Here is a 20,000-nt window from a genome sequence, read left to right as displayed (position 1 = left end):
CAAAGCTTAGTTACAATTACATACTGCACCCAAAGCTTAGTTACAATGACATACTGCACCCAAAGCATAGTTACAATGACACACTGCATCTAAAGCTTAGTTACAATGACACACTGCACCTAAAGCTTAGTTACAATGACATACTGCACCCAAAGCTTAGTTACAATGACATACTGCACCTAAAGCATAGTTACAATGACATACTGCACTCAAAGCTTAGTTACAATGACATACTGCACCCACAGCTTAGTTACAATGACATACTGCACCCAAAGCTTAGTTACAATGACATACTGCACCCACAGCTTAGTTACAATGACATACTGCACCCAAAGCTTAGTTACAATGACATACTGCACCCAAAGCTTAGTTACAATTACATACTGCACCCAAAGCTTAGTTACAATGACATACTGCACCCAAAGCATAGTTACAATGACACACTGCATCTAAAGCTTAGTTACAATGACACACTGCACCTAAAGCTTAGTTACAATGACATACTGCACCCAAAGCTTAGTTACAATGACATACTGCACCTAAAGCATAGTTACAATGACATACTGCACTCAAAGCTTAGTTACAATGACATACTGCACCCAAAGCTTAGTTACAATGACATACTGCACCCAAAGCTTAGTTACAATGACATACTGCACCCAAAGCTTAGTTACAATGACATACTGCACCCAAAGCTTAGTTACAATGACATACTGCACCCAAAGCTTAGTTACAATGACATACTGCACCCAAAGCTTAGCTACAATGACATACTGCACCCAAAGCTTAGTTACAATGACATGCTGCACCCAAAGCTTAGTTACAATGACATACTGCACCTAAAGCATAGTTACAATGACATACTGCACCCAAAGCTTAGTTACAATGACATACTGCACCCAAAGCTTAGCTACAATGACATACTGCACCTAAAGCTTAGTTACAATGACACACTGCACCTAAAGCTTAGTTACAATGACACACTGCACCTAAAGCTTAGTTACAATGACATACTGCACCCAAAGCTTAGTTACAATGACATACTGCACCTAAAGCATAGTTACAGTGACATACTGCACCCAAAGCTTAGTTACAATGGCATACTGCACCTAAAGCTTAGTTACAATGACACACTGCACCTAAAGCTTAGTTACAATGACATACTGCACCCAAAGCTTAGTTACAATGACATACTGCACCCAAAGCTTAGTTACAATGACATACTGCACCCAAAGCTTAGTTACAATGACATACTGCACCCAAAGCTTAGTTAAAATGACATACTGCACCCAAAGCTTAGTTACAATGACATACTGCACCCAAAGCTTAGTTACAATGACATACTGCACCCAAAGCTTAGTTACAATGACATACTGCACCCAAAGCATAGTTACAATGACATACTGCACCCAAAGCTTAGTTACAATGACATACTGCACCCAAAGCTTAGTTACAATGACATACTGCACCCAAAGCTTAGTTACAATGACATACTGCACCCAAAGCTTAGTTACAATGACATACTGCACCTAAAGCATGGTTACAATGAAATAATGACATACATTTCTTCCAGTTATAAAGTAGATGGAGGTTGTGAATTGCCTATAGATTACATTACACAGTGCTTATAGAATGTCACCCACTTCCTTGTTTCAACTAGGTAATGTTCTACCACATTGCAGTGGGGGTTTAGATCATGTATGGTATACTTTGTCATTTTGGGCATGAATATTATCTATGTTGATGCTGTCAACTGTTTCAAGGGCACCCGTAAGAGTCAATACTTAAAACCCTCAACCAAACCATGTCAAGGTTATATTACATAACAATATCTACTTTGTCATTTTGGCGTGTATATTATCAATGATGTTGCACTCAAAAACTATTTTAAGAGCACCTAGCTCTGTCTGTGTGTTTAACTCATACCCTGAACTATATCAAGGCCTGTATCCATGGCCTATATGAAGGCCTATGATGGCATTGCACTTACCTCTGTCAGTGTCGTAGAGGTAGACAAACTTCTGCCACTTGTAGTGTGACAGCAGGCTGAGGACGGCCCCACGCAGTGCAGGTCTCATCTGGATGACAAACTGCACTTCGTTGTCGGTGGGGTAACTGGGCGTGACGAAGGAGGTGTGCAGCGCCCCGCAGAATGACGTCAAGGTGTTCATGGACTTTTTATCGTAGAAGCCGAAGATGGCATAGACCCCTCGGGAGAACTGAGAGCAGACTGGAGATAGAGGGAGAGAGGGAGGGAGGGAGGGAGGGAGGGAGGAGAGAGAGGGAGAGAGGGAGGGAGGGAGGGAGGGAGGGAGGGAGGGAGGGAGGGAGGGAGAGAGAGAGAGAGAAGGGAGGGAGGGAGGGAGGGAGGGAGGGAGGGGGAGGGAGGGAGGGAGGGAGGGAGGGGAGGAGAGAGAGAGAGAGAGGGAGGGAGGGAGGGAGGGAGGGAGGGAGAGAGAGGGAGGGAGGGAGGGAGGGAGGGAGGGAGGGAGGGAGGAGGGAGGGAGGGAGGGAGGGAGGGAGGGAGGGAGGGAGGGAGGGAGAGAGAGAGGGAGGGAGGCGTTAGGATGCTTAAGAGAAACAACAAGATCAGACACGCCCACACACGTCAAGTGTTTGAAAATGCAAACATTTTTGGTAGCTACACTGTAGAAAATCTATAACAGCCAATTTGTGGAATGAGATCTTGCAGTAATACCAGCATTACTCTTCATCAGGAAGCCTATTTGCATTGGATGACATTTATTCAGCTGGGGAAAACACTTGCATTTATTTGTAGATCTGTCATGTACTCTGGTGAGACCTCAGAATATGGCAGCAATAAAGACACTGGGAATGTCACAAATGGCACCCTATTTAAAGTGCAGTACTTTTGACCAGGTCTCATAGGGCTCTGGTCAAAAGTAGTGCACTACAAAGGGAATAGGGTGCCATTCAGTTTAGTCAATAACAGACCAGGGACTTTTTGAGACTATTCCATTAGTTCCATTGCGCCAGGCAAGCTCAATCAAACCCAGATCAAGTATTTGAAATAATTTCAGATAGTATTTGGTGAAGGAACATGCAGCTGATGGTGTGGCTAACCTAACATAGCAGGCGTAGAATGAGAATGTCGTTGGAGGGGATGGCTAACGACTTAACCAACCGTGCTATTTTGTTAGTTTTTTCGCATTGTTTGTAACTTATTTTGTACATAATGTTGCTGCTACCATTTCTTATGACCGAAAAGAGCTTCTGGACATCAGAACAGCGATTACTCACCTTGAACTGGACAAATAATTGCATTTAATGAGTCGGACGAGAGGGATTTGCTTCAGACACCCGAAAGAGCCCTCATCCATGTCATTTGCAGTAGAAAGAAAATGAGATATCGCAGAAGGAGATCGGGATGCTTGGTAAGGAGCCGGCGACGAGTGGCTAATCTGTCTTTGCCATCGATACTATTGGCCAACTTACAATCACTTGATAATAAAGTGGACGAACTACAGGCACGTATATCCGACCAACGGGACATTAAAAACTGTAAAATATCTTATGTTTCACCGAGTCGTGGCTGAATGAAGACATGACAAATATACAGCTGGCGGGTTATACACTGTATCGGCAGGATAGAACAGCAGCCTCTGGTAAAACAAGGGGTGGCGGTGTATGTATATTTGTAAACAACAGCTGGTGCACAATATCTAAGTATCTCATGATAAGGTAGAGTATCTCATGATAAGCTGTAGACCACACTATCTACCAAGAGACTTTTCATCTATATTCTTCGTAGCTGTCTATTTACCACCACAAACCGATGCAGGCACTAAGACCGCACTCAATGAACTGTATACAGCCATAAGCAAACAGGAAAACGCTCATCCAGAGGCGGCGCTCCTAGTGGCCGGGGACTTTAATGCAGGGAAACTTAAATCCGTTTTACCTCATTTCTAACAGCATGTTAAATGTGCAACCAGAGGGGGAAAAAACTCTAGAAAAAAAACCTTTACTCCACACACAGAGACGCATACAAAGCTCTTCCTCACCCTCCATTTGGCAAATCTGACCATAATTCTATCCTCATGATTCCTGCTTACAAGCAAAAACTAAAGCAGGAAGCACCAGTGACTTGGTCAATAAAAAAGTGGTCAGATGAAGCAGATGCTAAGCTACAGGACTGTTTTGCTAGCACAGACTGGAATATGTTCCGGGATTCTTCCGATGGCATTGAGGAGTACACCACATCAGTCACTGGCTTCATCAATGAGTGCATCGATGACGTCGTCCCCACAGTGACCGTACGTACATACCCCTACCAGAAGCCATGGATTACAGGCAACATCCGCACTGAGTTAAAGGGTAGAGCTGCCGCTTTCAAGGAGCTTATAAGAAATCCCGCTATGCCCTCCAACGAACCATCAAACAGGCAAAGTGTCAATACAGGACTAAGATCGAATCGTACTACACCGGCTCCGACGCTCGTCGGATGTGGCAGGGCTTGCAAACTATTACAGACTACAAAGGGAAGCACAGCTGCGAGCTTCCCAGTGACACGAGCCTACCAGACAAGCTAAATTACTTCTATGCTCGCTTCGAGGCAAGTAACACTGAAACATGCATGAGAGCATCAGCTGTTCCGGACGACTGTGTGATCACGCTCTCCATAGCCAATGTGAGTAAGACCTTTAAACAGGTCAACATTCACAAGGCCGCAGGGCCAGACGGATTACCAGGACATGTACTCTGAGCATGCTCTGTCCAACTGGCAAGTGTCTTCACTGACATTTTCAACCACTCCCTGTCTGAGATTGTAATACCAACATGTTTCAAGCAGACCACCATAGTCCCTGTGCCCAAGAACACTAAGGTAACCTGCCTAAATAACTACCTTCCTGTAGCACTCACGTCTGTAGCCATGAAGTGCTTTAAAAGGCTGGTCATGGCTCACATCAACACCATTATCCCAGAAACCCTAGACCCACTCCAATTTGCATACCGCCCCAAAAGATCCACAGATGATGCAATCTCCATTGCGCTCCACACTGCCCTTTCACACATGGACAAAAGGAACAGCTATGTGAGAATGCTATTAATTGACTACAGCTCAGCGTTCAACACCATAGTGCCCTCAAAGTTCATCACTAAGCTAAGGACCCTGGGACTAAACACCTCCCTCTGCAACTGGATCCTGGACTTCCTGACGGGCCGCCCTCAGGCGGTAAGGGTAGGTAACAACACATCCGCCACGCTGATCCTCAACACGGGGGCCCCTCAGGGGTGCGTGCTCAGTCCCCTCCTGTACTCCCAGTTCACTCATGACTGCATGGCCAGGCACGACTCCAACACCATCATTAAGTTTGCCTATGACACAACAGTGGTAGGCCTGATCACCGACAACGACAAGACAGCCTATAGGGAGGAGGTCAGAGACCTGGCCATGTGGTGCCAGGACAACAACCCCTCCATCAACATGAACAAGACAAAGGAGATGACTGTGGACTACAGGAAAAAGAAGAGGACCAAGCACAACCCCATTCTCATCGACAGGGCTGTAGTGGAGCAGGTTGAGAGCTTCAAGTTCCTTGGTGTCCACATCACCAACAAATGAACATGGTCCAAGCACGACAAAACCCATTCTCCCTAAGGAGACTGAAAAGATTTGGCATTGGTCCTCAGATCCTCAAAAGGTTCGACAGCTGCATCATCGAGAGCATCCTGACTGGTTGCATCACTGCCTGGTATGGCAACTGCTCGGCCTCCGACCGCAAGGCACTACAGAGGATAGTGCGTATGGCCCAGTACATCACTGGGACCAAGCTTCCTGCCATCCAGGACCTCTATACCAGGCGGTGTCAGAGGAAGGCCCTAAAAATTGTCAAAGACTCCAGCCACCCTAGTCATAGACTGTTCTCTCTGCTACCGCACGGCAAGCGGTACCGGAGCGCCAAGTCTTGGTCCAACAGGCTTCTAAACAGCTTCTACCCCCAAGCCATAAGACTCCTGAATATCTAATCAAATGGCTACCCAGACTATATACATTGCCCCCCCACCCCTCTTTTACGCTGCAGCTACTCTCTGTTTATCATTTATGCATAGTCACTTTAATAACTCTACCTACATTTTTACTGCTGCTCTTTAATTATTTGTTACTTTTATTTCGCATTATTTTATATTGTATTTTTTTGTGCTTTTTTTTTGGTATTCTTTCTTAAAACTGCATTGTTGGTTAAGGGCTTTTAAGTAAGCATTTCACTGTAAGGTCTACACCTGTTGTATTCAGTGAATGTGACAAATACAATTTGATTTGATTTGATTTAAAAATACACCTGAGCGGAGTCCCCACTTCCGTTTTTCTTTCAACGCCGCTAAGGGGGTGGTTGATCTACACAACTCTATCACTGTGTCATACACTTGAAAGAGATTGGCTTTCCAAGTGTTCCAATTGGCAAATCAAGCCTTTTGATTGGCTAATCAAGTGTTCCTAATGTCTCCAAGCCTCTGGAATGATACAGATGGCTGAACAGTGGAAACATCCAATCATCAAATCACATCTGCTGTTTTAATGGCATGTTGACCATTGGGGGTTATTAGAACGCATCAGCTAGAATGTATAACACCTGACGTAATGTCTCACACTAGGGCTCCATGCACCCCAAAAATCTGAAGGGGCACAAAGTCTGTGAGGATTACTGGGGTTATACCCCCCTTCTGGAAGTTGGAGAATTTTGCATTTTTCAAACACCTGAAACAGCCTTTTCCTGCAATCTAGAGCCAAAATCATTATGTATAATTCTAGATCAAACATAAGTTTATTATTCTATATATCTAAGCATACCTCTTGAGCAGTCTGTATCCTCCTGACTGGTGTTTAATTTTTTTAAGAAACTAAATATGCTTCTCTGCATCTCTGCGAAACTGGGTAAAAGATTGAAATCAATGTGAGTCTTATTCAGTACATTTAGTAATTGCTTGCTTTTCTAAATTCTACCAACCTTGCCAGCAGGCATGCCAGATAAGATAGTTAGACAAGCTAGGCACTATAACAGAGCATCCATTGAGAGCATCATTGAGAGCATCCTGTCGGGCTGTATCACCGCCTGGGAAGGAAACTGCACTGTCCGCAACCGCAGGGCTCTCCAGAGGGTGGTGCGGACAGCCAAATGCATCACCGGGAGCACACTGCCTGCCCTCCAGGACATCTACAGCACCCGGTGACACAGGAAGGCCAAGAAGATCATCAAGGACCTCAGCCACCCGAGCCACGGGCTGTTCATCCCGCTACCATCTAGAAGGCGGAGACAGTACAGGAGCGTCAAAGCTGGGGCCGAGGGACTGAAAAACAGCTTCTATCTCCAGGCCATCAGACTGTTAAATAGTCACCACTAGCCAGCTTCCGCCCAGTACCCTGCCCTGAACTTAGTCACTAGCCGGCTACCAACCGGTACTCTACCCTGCACCTTAGAGACTGCTGCCCTATGTACATAGTCATTGCACACTGGTCACTTGAATAATATTTACATACTGTTTTACCCACTTCATATGTATACTGAGTATACAAAACATTCCTTCCTAATATTGAGTTGCACCCTCCCCTTTTGGGTGATGGACCATTCTTGACACACAGGAAACTGTTGAGCGTGAAAAACCCAGTAGCATTTAAGTTCTTGACACAAACCAGTGTGCCAGACATCTACTACCATACCCTGTTACTTTGAACAGGGTATCAAAATCACTTCTACTCATATACTATCCATAATGTCTATACACACTATCATATACAGTGCATTCGGAAAGTGTTGAAACCCCTTGATTTTTTCCACATTTTGTTACGTTACAGACTTATTTTAAAATTGGTTAAATTGCTTTCTTTCCTCATCAATCTACACACTATACCCCATAATGACAAAGCTAAAACAGGTTTTTAGAATGTAAAAAAAAACTGAAATACGACATTTACATAAATATTCAGACCCTTTACTCAGTCCTGTGTTGAAGCACCTTTGGCAGCGATTACAGCCTCGAGTCTTCTTGGGTATGACGCTACAAGCTTGGCACACCTGTATTTGGGGAGTTTCTCCCATTCTTCTTTGCAGATCCTTTGAAGTTCTGTCAGGTTGGATGGGGAGCTTCACTGCACAGCTATTTTCAGGTCTCTCCAGAGATGTTTGATTGGGTTCAAGTCCGGACTCAGGCTGGGCAACTCAACGACATTCAGAGACCTGTCTCGAAGCCACTCCTGCATTGTCTTGGCTGTGTGCTTAGGGTCGTTGTCCTGTTGGAAGGTGAACCTTCGCCCCAGTCTGAGGTCCTGAGCACTCTGGAGCAGGTTTTCATCAAGGATCTCTCTGTACTTTGCTCCGTTCATCTTTCCCTCTATCCTCACTAGTCTCCCAGTCCCTGTCGCTGAAAAACATCCCCACAGCATGATGCTGCCACCACCATGCTTCACCGTAGGGATGGTGCAGGTTTCCTCCAGATGTGACGCTTGGCATTCAGGCCAAAGAGTTCAATCTTGGTTTGAAAAAAATGTCTAAAAACCTGTTTTTGCTTTGTCATTATGGGGTATTGTGTGTAAAGTGATGAGGAAAACATTTAATTGAATCCATTTAGAATAGGGCTGTAACGTAACAAAATGTGGAAAAAGTCAAGGGGTCTGAATACTTTCCGAATGCACTGTACACCGGACTCTGACTCGTTCTAATATTTATATATTTTTTAATTCCTTTCTTTTTATTTTGTGTGTATTGTTTTGTATTGTTAGATATTGTTGATGTTGTTTTGTATTGTTAGATATTGTTGATATTGTTTTGTGGTGTTAGATATTGTTGATATTGTTTTGTATTGTTAGGTATTGTTGATATTGTTTTGTATTGTTAGGTATTGTTGATATTGTTTTGTATTGTTAGGTATTGTTGATATTGTTTTGTATTGTTAGGTATTGTTGATATTGTTTTGTATTGTTAGGTATTATTGCACTGTTGGACGTAGGATAAGCACTTCGCTGCACCTGTGATAACATCTGCAAAATATGTGTACGCGACCAATAAAATATATGTAGATATACACACACACTGTATATACAGTATATATATATATATATATTTTTTTTACATGACAAATCTGAGGGGGCACATGACGCCACTAGTCCCAAATTTCATTTAATACATTAGTTTAATCTAAGGTCATAGTTATGCACGCTCAAGTTTTCAGTTTTTTGTATTATTTCTTTTTTGTTTCACAAGAAAAAATATTTTGCATCTTCAAAGTGGTAGGCATTTGTCCTTACAGATAGACCCTGTAGTAGACTCTATAGTAGATCCTGTAGTAGACTCTGTAGTAGACCCTGTAGTAGACTCTGTAGTAGACCCTGTAGTAGACTATGTAGTATACTCTGTAGTAGACTCTGTAGTAGACTCTGTAGTAGACCCTGTAGTAGACTCTGTAGTATACTCTGTAGTAGACTCTGTAGTAGACTATGTAGTAGACCCTGTAGTAGACTCTGTAGTAGACTCTGTAGTAGAACCTGTAGTAGACTCTGTAGTATACTCTGTAGTAGACTCTGTAGTAGACCCTGTAGTAGTAGTAGACTCTGTAGTAGACTCTGTAGTAGACTATGTAGTAGACCCTGTAGTAGACTCTGTAGTATACTCTGTAGTAGACTCTGTAGTAGACTCTGTAGTAGACTCTGTAGTATACTTTGTAGTAGACTCTGTAGTAGACTCTGTAGTAGACTCTGTAGTAGACCCTGTAGTAGACTCTGTAGTAGACTATGTAGTAGACTCTGTAGTAGACTCTGTAGTATACTCTGTAGTAGACCCTGTAGTAGACTCTGTAGTAGACTCTGTAGTATACTCTGTAGTAGACCCTGTAGTAGACTCTGTAGTAGACCCTGTAGTAGACTCTGTAGTAGACTATGTAGTAGACTCTGTAGTAGACTCTGTAGTAGACCCTGTAGTAGACTATGTAGTAAACTCTGTAGTATACTCTGTAGTATACTCTGTAGTAGACCCTGTAGTAGACTCTGTAGTAGACTCTGTAGTAGACCCTGTAGTAGACTCTGTAGTAGACTATGTAGTAGACCCTGTAGTAGACTCTGTAGTAGTAGTAGAACCTGTAGTAAACTCTGTAGTAGACTCTGTAGTATACTCTGTAGTAGACTCTGTAGTAGACTCTGTAGTAGACTATGTAGTATACTCTGTAGTAGACTCTGAAGTAGACTCTGTAGTAGACAATGTAGTAGACTCTGAAGTAGACTCTGTAGTAGTAGTAGAACCTGTAGTAAACTCTGTAGTAGACTCTGTAGTATACTCTGTAGTAGACTCTGTAGTAGACTCTGTAGTAGACTCTGTAGTATACTCTGTAGTAGACTCTGAAGTAGACTCTGTAGTAGACTCTGTAGTATACTCTGTAGTAGACTCTGAAGTAGACTCTGTAGTAGACTCTGTAGTAGACTCTGTAGTAGACTCTGTAGTAGACCCTGTAGTAGACTCTGTAGTATACTCTGTAGTAGACTCTGTAGTAGACCCTGTAGTAGACTCTGTAGTAGACTCTGTAGTAGAACCTGTAGTAGACTCTGTAGTATACTCTGTAGTAGACTCTGTAGTAGACCCTGTAGTAGTAGTAGACTCTGTAGTAGACTCTGTAGTAGACTATGTAGTAGACCCTGTAGTAGACTCTGTAGTATACTCTGTAGTAGACTCTGTAGTAGACCCTGTAGTAGACTCTGTAGTAGACTATGTAGTAGACTCTGTAGTAGACTCTGTAGTATACTCTGTAGTAGACCCTGTAGTAGACTCTGTAGTAGACTCTGTAGTATACTCTGTAGTAGACCCTGTAGTAGACCCTGTAGTAGACTCTATAGTAGATCCTGTAGTAGACTCTGTAGTAGACCCTGTAGTAGACTCTGTAGTAGACCATGTAGTAGACTATGTAGTAGACTCTGTAGTAGACTCTGTAGTAGACCCTGTAGTAGACTCTGTAGTATACTCTGTAGTAGACTCTGTAGTAGACTCTGTAGTAGACCCTGTAGTAGACTCTGTAGTAGACTCTGTAGTAGAACCTGTAGTAGACTCTGTAGTATACTCTGTAGTAGACTCTGTAGTAGACCCTGTAGTAGTAGTAGACTCTGTAGTAGACTCTGTAGTAGACTATGTAGTAGACTCTGTAGTATACTCTGTAGTAGACTCTGTAGTAGACTCTGTAGTAGACTCTGTAGTAGACCCTGTAGTAGACTCTGTAGTAGACTATGTAGTAGACTCTGTAGTAGACTCTGTAGTATACTCTGTAGTAGACCCTGTAGTAGACTCTGTAGTAGACTCTGTAGTATACTCTGTAGTAGACCCTGTAGTAGACTTTGTAGTAGACCCTGTAGTAGACTCTGTAGTATACTATGTAGTAGACTCTGTAGTAGACTCTGTAGTAGACCCTGTAGTAGACTCTGTAGTAAACTCTGTAGTATACTCTGTAGTATACTCTGTAGTAGACCCTGTAGTAGACTCTGTAGTAGACTCTGTAGTAGACCCTGTAGTAGACTCTCTAGTAGACTATGTAGTAGACCCTGTAGTAGACTCTGTAGTAGTAGTAGAACCTGTAGTAAACTCTGTAGTAGACTCTGTAGTATACTCTGTAGTAGACTCTGAAGTAGACTCTGTAGTAGACAATGTAGTAGACTCTGAAGTAGACTCTGTAGTAGTAGTAGAACCTGTAGTAAACTCTGTAGTAGACTCTGTAGTATACTCTGTAGTAGACTCTGTAGTAGACTCTGTAGTAGACTCTGTAGTATACTCTGTAGTAGACTCTGAAGTAGACTCTGTAGTAGACTCTGTAGTATACTCTGTCGTAGACTCTGAAGTAGACTCTGTAGTAGACTCTGTAGTATACTCTGTAGTAGACTCTGAAGTAGACTCTGAAGTAGACTCTGTAGTAGACCCTGTAGTAGACTCTGAAGTAGACTCTGTAGTAGACTCTGTAGTAGTAGTAGAACCTGTAGTAGACTCTGTAGTAGACTCTGTAGTAGACTCTGTAGTATACTCTGTAGTAGACTCTGTAGTAGACTGTACTAGACCCTGTAGTAGTAGTAGACTCTGTAGTAGACTCTGTAGTAGACTCTGTAGTAGACCCTGTAGTATACTCTGTAGTATACTCTGTAGTAGACTCTGTAGTAGACTATGTAGTATACTCTGTAGTAGACTCTGTAGTAGACTGTACTAGACCCTGTAGTAGTAGTAGACTCTGTAGTAGATTCTGTAGTAGACGCTGTAGTATACTCTGTAGTAGACTCTGTAGTAGACTGTACTAGACCCTGTAGTAGTAGTAGACTCTGTAGTAGACTCTGTAGTAGACTGTACTAGACCCTGTAGTAGTAGTAGACTCTGTAGTAGACTCTGTAGTAGACTCTGTAGTAGACCCTGTAGTAGTAGTAGACTCTGTAGTAGACTCTGTAGTAGACTATGTAGTAGACCCTGTTGTATACTCTGTAGTAGACTCTGTAGTAGACCCTGTAGTATACTCTGTAGTATAAACTGTAGTAGACTCTGTAGTAGACTCTGTAGTAGACCCTGTAGTATACTCTGTAGTATAAACTGTAGTAGACTCTGTAGTATACTCTTTAGGAGACTCTGTAGTAGACCCTGTAGTAGACTCTGTAGTAGACCCTGTAGTATACTCTGTAGTAGACGCTGTAGTAGACTCTGTAGTAGACCCTGTAGTAGACTCTACTACTAGTAGACTCTGTAGTAGACTCTGTAGTAGACTCTGTAGTAGACCCTGTAGTAGACTCTGTAGTAAACTCTGTAGTATACTCTGTAGTATACTCTGTAGTAGACTCTGTAGTAGACTCTGTAGTAGACTATGTAGTATACTCTGTAGTAGACTCTGAAGTAGACTCTGTAGTAGACAATGTAGTAGACTCCGAAGTAGACTCTGTAGTAGTAGTAGAACCTGTAGTAAACTCTGTAGTAGACTCTGTAGTATACTCTGTAGTAGACTCTGTAGTAGACTCTGTAGTAGACTCTGTAGTATACTCTGTAGTTGACTCTGAAGTAGACTCTGTAGTAGACTCTGTAGTATACTCTGTAGTAGACTCTGAAGTAGACTCTGTAGTAGACTCTGTAGTAGACTCTGTAGTAGACTCTGTAGTAGACCCTGTAGTAGACTCTGTAGTATACTCTGTAGTAGACTCTGTAGTAGACTCTGTAGTAGACCCTGTAGTAGACTCTGTAGTAGACTCTGTAGTAGAACCTGTAGTAGACTCTGTAGTATACTCTGTAGTAGACTCTGTAGTAGACCCTGTAGTAGTAGTAGACTCTGTAGTAGACTCTGTAGTAGACTATGTAGTAGACCCTGTAGTAGACTCTGTAGTATACTCTGTAGTAGACTCTGTAGTAGACTCTGTAGTAGACCCTGTAGTAGACTCTGTAGTAGACTATGTAGTAGACTCTGTAGTAGACTCTGTAGTATACTCTGTAGTAGACCCTGTAGTAGACTCTGTAGTAGACTCTGTAGTAGACCATGTAGTAGACTATGTAGTAGACTCTGTAGTAGACTCTGTAGTAGACTCTGTAGTAGACTCTGTAGTAGACCCTGTAGTAGACTCTGTAGTATACTCTGTAGTAGACTCTGTAGTAGACTCTGTACTAGACCCTGTAGTAGACTCTGTAGTAGACTCTGTAGTAGAACCTGTAGTAGACTCTGTAATTTACTCTGTAGTAGACTCTGTAGTAGACCCTGTAGTAGTAGTAGACTCTGTAGTAGACTCTGTAGTAGACTATGTAGTAGACCCTGTAGTAGACTCTGTAGTATACTCTGTAGTAGACTCTGTAGTAGACTCTGTAGTAGACTCTGTAGTATACTTTGTAGTAGACTCTGTAGTAGACTCTGTAGTAGACTCTGTAGTAGACCCTGTAGTAGACTCTGTAGTAGACTATGTAGTAGACTCTGTAGTAGACTCTGTAGTATACTCTGTAGTAGACCCTGTAGTAGACTCTGTAGTAGACTCTGTAGTATACTCTGTAGTAGACCCTGTAGTAGACTCTGTAGTAGACCCTGTAGTAGACTCTGTAGTAGACTCTGTAGTAGACTCTGTAGTAGACCCTGTAGTAGACTCTGTAGTAAACTCTGTAGTATACTCTGTAGTATACTCTGTAGTAGACCCTGTAGTAGACTCTGTAGTAGACTCTGTAGTAGACCCTGTAGTAGACTCTGTAGTAGACCCTGTAGTATACTCTGTAGTAGACGCTGTAGTAGACTCTGTAGTAGACCCTGTAGTAGACTCTACTACTAGTAGACTCTGTAGTAGACTCTGTAGTAGACTCTGTAGTAGACCCTGTAGTAGACTCTGTAGTAAACTCTGTAGTATACTCTGTAGTATACTCTGTAGTAGACTCTGTAGTAGACTCTGTAGTAGACTATGTAGTATACTCTGTAGTAGACTCTGAAGTAGACTCTGTAGTAGACAATGTAGTAGACTCCGAAGTAGACTCTGTAGTAGTAGTAGAACCTGTAGTAAACTCTGTAGTAGACTCTGTAGTATACTCTGTAGTAGACTCTGTAGTAGACTCTGTAGTAGACTCTGTAGTATACTCTGTAGTAGACTCTGAAGTAGACTCTGTAGTATACTCTGTAGTAGACTCTGTAGTAGACTCTGTAGTAGACTCTGTAGTAGACTCTGTAGTAGACCCTGTAGTAGACTCTGTAGTATACTCTGTAGTAGACTCTGTAGTAGACTCTGTAGTAGACCCTGTAGTAGACTCTGTAGTAGACTCTGTAGTAGAACCTGTAGTAGACTCTGTAGTATACTCTGTAGTAGACTCTGTAGTAGACCCTGTAGTAGTAGTAGACTCTGTAGTAGACTCTGTAGTAGACTATGTAGTAGACCCTGTAGTAGACTCTGTAGTATACTCTGTAGTAGACTCTGTAGTAGACTCTGTAGTAGACCCTGTAGTAGACTCTGTAGTAGACTATGTAGTAGACTCTGTAGTAGACTCTGTAGTATACTCTGTAGTAGACCCTGTAGTAGACTCTGTAGTAGACTCTCTAGTAGACCATGTAGTAGACTATGTAGTAGACTCTTTAGTAGACTCTGTAGTAGACTCTGTAGTAGACCCTGTAGTAGACTCTGTAGTATACTCTGTAGTAGACTCTGTAGTAGACTCTGTAGTAGACCCTGTAGTAGACTCTGTAGTAGACTATGTAGTAGAACCTGTAGTAGACTCTGTAATTTACTCTGTAGTAGACTCTGTAGTAGACCCTGTAGTAGTAGTAGACTCTGTAGTAGACTCTGTAGTAGACTATGTAGTAGACCCTGTAGTAGACTCTGTAGTATACTCTGTAGTAGACTCTGTAGTAGACTCTGTAGTAGACTCTGTAGTATACTTTGTAGTAGACTCTGTAGTAGACTCTGTAGTAGACTCTGTAGTAGACCCTGTAGTAGACTCTGTAGTAGACTATGTAGTAGACTCTGTAGTAGACTCTGTAGTATACTCTGTAGTAGACCCTGTAGTAGACTCTGTAGTAGACTCTGTAGTATACTCTGTAGTAGACCCTGTAGTAGACTCTGTAGTAGACCCTGTAGTAGACTCTGTAGTAGACTCTGTAGTAGACCCTGTAGTAGACTCTGTAGTAAACTCTGTAGTATACTCTGTAGTATACTCTGTAGTAGACCCTGTAGTAGACTCTGTAGTAGACTCTGTAGTAGACCCTGTAGTAGACTCTGTAGTAGACTATGTAGTAGACCCTGTAGTAGACTCTGTAGTAGTAGTAGAACCTGTAGTAAACTCTGTAGTAGACTCTGTAGTATACTCTGTAGTAGACTCTGTAGTAGACTCTGTAGTAGACTATGCAGTATACTCTGTAGTAGACTCTGAAGTAGACTCTGTAGTAGACAATGTAGTAGACTCTGAAGTAGACTCTGTAGTAGTAGTAGAACCTGTAGTAAACTCTGTAGTAGACTCTGTAGTATAATCTGTAGTAGACTCTGTAGTAGACTCTGTAGTAGACTCTGTAGTATACTCTGTAGTAGACTCTGAAGTAGACTCTGTAGTAGACTCTGTAGTATACTCTGTAGTAGACTCTGAAGTAGACTCTGTAGTAGACTCTGTAGTATACTCTGTAGTAGACTCTGAAGTAGACTCTGAAGTAGACTCTGTAGTAGACCCTGTAGTAGACTCTGAAGTAGACTCTGTAGTAGACTCTGTAGTAGTAGTAGAACCTGTAGTAGACTCTGTAGTAGACTCTGTAGTAGACTCTGTAGTATACTCTGTAGTAGACTCTGTAGTAGACTGTACTAGACCCTGTAGTAGTAGTAGACTCTGTAGTAGACTCTGTAGTAGACTCTGTAGTAGACCCTGTAGTATACTCTGTAGTATACTCTGTAGTAGACTCTGTAGTAGACTCTGTAGTATACTCTGTAGTAGACTCTGTAGTAGACTGTACTAGACCCTGTAGTAGTAGTAGACTCTGTAGTAGATTCTGTAGTAGACGCTGTAGTATACTCTGTAGTAGACTCTGTAGTAGACTGTACTAGACCCTGTAGTAGTAGTAGACTCTGTAGTAGACTCTGTAGTAGACTCTGTAGTAGACCCTGTAGTATACTCTGTAGTAGACTATGTAGTAGACCCTGTAGTAGACTCTGTAGTAGACTCTGTAGTAGACCCTGTAGTATACTCTGTAGTATAAACTGTAGTAGACTCTGTAGTAGACTCTGTAGTAGACCCTGTAGTATACTCTGTAGTATAAACTGTAGTAGACTCTGTAGTATACTCTTTAGTAGACTCTGTAGTAGACCCTGTAGTAGATTCTGTAGTAGACCCTGTAGTATACTCTGTAGTAGACGCTGTAATAGACCCTGTAGTATATTCTGTAGTATACTCTGTAGTAGACCCTGTAGTAGACCCTGTAGTAGTAGTAGAACCTGTAGTAGACTCTGTAGTAGACTCTGTAGTATACTCTTTAGTATACTCTGTAGTAGACTCTGTAGTAGACCCTGTAGTATACTCTGTAGTAGACGCTGTAATAGACTCTGTAGTAGAGTCTGTAGTATACTCTGTAGTAGACCATGTAGTATACTCTGTAGTATAAACTGTAGTAGACTCTGTAGTAGACTCTGTAGTATACTCTGTAGTATAAACTGTAGTAGACTCTGTAGTATAAACTGTAGTATACTCTGTAGTAGACCCTGTAGTAGACTCTGTAGTAGACCCTGTAGTATACTCTGTAGTATAAACTGTAGTAGACTCTGTAGTATACTCTGTAGTAGACACTGTAATAGACCCTGTAGTATACTCTGTAGTATACTCTGTAGTAGACCCTGTAGTAGACTCTGTAGTAGAACCTGTAGTAGACTCTGTAGTAGACTCTGTAGTATACTTTTTCGTATACTCTGTAGTAGACTCTGAAGTAGACTCTGTAGTAGACTCTGTAGTATACTCTGTAGTAGACTCTGTAGTAGACTCTGTAGTATACTCTGTAGTATACTCTGTCGTAGACTATGTAGTAGACTCTGTAGTATACTCTGTAGTGGACTCTGTAGTATACTCTGTAGTATACTCTGTAGTATACTCTGTAGTAGACTCTGTAGTAGACTCTTTAGTATACTCTGTAGTATACTCTCTAGTAGACTCTGTAGTAGACTCTTTAGTAGACCCGTTTATTTATTTTATTTTTTATTGTTTATCAGAAAGGTTAATGTTTATGCAAATGGTCTCTTTCTTTGAGCAAGGTGTAAAGTATTGACCATTAGAATGTGAATTGAGAAATAGTAGTAGCATGTACCTGTTGGTGCTAATGATATATCCCAGTTTGGATTCCATATTTATACCTGAGTTTATGGCCTCTTTGCCCTGTGTTTGAGGCGCTTTTGCCTTTGTACGTGAGTTGAGCTATTGCTGTTGGCCAAGTAAGTTTATTGTTTTTGTCAATCAAGTTAAGTATTTTTCTCCTCCCTTCCATTTATCCCTCGGACCCTCACATAGACATCTATCTCAAGCTATACAATAACCCACATCTCTCCATCTACAGTGAGGGAAAACAGTATTTGATCCCCCGCTGATTTTGTACGTTTGCCCACTGACAAAGAAATGATCAGTCTATAATTTTAATGGTAGGTTTCTTTGAACAGTGAGAGACAGAATAACAACAACAAAATCCAGAAAAACGCATGTCAAAAATGTTATAAATTGATTTGCATTTTAATGAGGGAAATAAGTATTTGACACCTCTGCAAAAAATGACTTAGTACTTGGTGGCAAAACCCTTGTTGGCAATCACAGAGGTCAGACATTTCTTGTAGTTGGCCACCAGGTTTGCACACATCTCAGAAGGGATTTTGTCCCACTCCTCTTTGCAGATCTTCTCCAAGTCATTAAGGTTTCGAGGCTGATGTTTGGCAACTCGAAACTTCAGCTCCCTCCACAGATGTGTTATGGGATTAAGGTCTGGAGACTGGCTAGGCCACTCCAGGACCTTAATGTGCTTCTTCTTGAGCCACTCCTTTGTTGCCTTGGCCGTGTGTTTTGGGTCATTGTCATGCTGGAATACCCATCCACAACCCATTTTCAATGCCCTGGCTGAGGGAAGGAGGTTCTCACCCAGGATTTGACGGTACATGGCCCCGTCCATCGTCCCTTTGATGCGGTGAAGTTGTCCTGTCCCCTTAGCAGAAAAACACCCCCAAAGCATAATGTTTCCACCTCCATGTTTGATGGTGGGGATGGTGTTCTTGGGGTCATAGGCAGCATTCCTTCTCCTCCAAACACGGCGAGTTGAGTTGATGCCAAAGAGCTCCATTTTGGTCTCATCTGACCACAACACTTTCACCCAGTTCTCCTCTGAATCATTCAGATGTTCATTGGCAAACTTCAGACGGGCATGTATATGTGCTTTCTTGAGCAGGGGGACCTTGCGGGCGCTGCAGGATTTCAGTCCTTCACAGCGTAGTGTGTTACCAATTGTTTTCTTGGTGAATATGGTCCCAGCTGCCTTGAGATCATTGACAAGATCCTCCCATGTAGTTCTGGGCTGATTCCTCACCGTTCTCATGATCATTGCAACTCCACGAGGTGAGATCTTGCATGGGAGCCCCAGGCCGAGCAAGAATGACAGTTATTTTGTGTTTCTTCCATTTGCGAATAATTGCACCAACTCTTGTCACCTTCTCACCAAGCTGCTTGGCGATAGTCTTGTAGTCCATTCCAGCCTTGTGTAGGTCTACAATCTTGTCCTTGACATCCTTGGAGAGCTCTTTAGTCTTGGCCATGGTGGAGAGTTTGGAATCTGATTGATTGGTTGCTTCTGTGGACAGGTGTCTTTTATACAGGTACCAAACTGAGATAGGAGCACTCCCTTTAAGAGTGTGCTCCTAATCTCAGCTCGTTACCTGTATAAAAGACACCTGGGAGACAGAAATCTTTCTGATTGAGAGGGGGTCAAATGTTGATTTCCCTCATTAAAATGCAAATCAATTTATAACATTTTTGACATGCGTTTTTCTGGATTTTTTTGTTATTCTGTCTCTCACTGTTCAAATAAACCTACCATTAAAATTATAGACTGATCATTTCTTTGTCAGTGGGCAAACGTACAAAATCAGCAGGGGATCAAATACTTTTTTTCCTCACTGTATCTCTAGCTATACAATAACCCACATCTCTCCCTAGACATCTATCTCTAGCTATACAATAACCCACATCTCTCCATAGACATCTATCTCCAGCTATACAATAACCCACATCTCTCCATAGACATCTATCTCCAGCTATACAATAACCCACATCTCTCCATAGACATCTATCTCTAGCTATATAATAACCCACATCTCTCCATAGACATCTATCTCTAGCTATACAATAACCCACATCTCTCCATAGACATCTATCTCCTGCTATACAATAAACCACATCTCTCCATAGACATCTATCTCCAGCTATACAATAACCCACATCTCTCCATAGACATCTATCTCCAGCTATACAATAAACCACATCTCTCCATAGACATCTATCTCCAGCTATACAATAACCCACATC

General features: G+C 42.2%; 1 pseudogene; it reads right to left on the bottom strand.

Annotated features, from left to right (window-relative positions):
* The window catches only part of LOC121531159, a 207,287-nt pseudogene that overhangs the window by 135,722 nt on the left and 51,565 nt on the right, over nt 1-20,000 (bottom strand).

This window comes from Coregonus clupeaformis, chromosome 2 (assembly GCF_020615455.1).
Source record: "Coregonus clupeaformis isolate EN_2021a chromosome 2, ASM2061545v1, whole genome shotgun sequence".
In the NCBI taxonomy this organism is placed as follows: domain Eukaryota; kingdom Metazoa; phylum Chordata; class Actinopteri; order Salmoniformes; family Salmonidae; genus Coregonus; species Coregonus clupeaformis.
The sequence above is the reverse complement of the archived record's forward strand: the minus strand, read 5'-3'. Positions and strand labels throughout refer to the sequence as shown.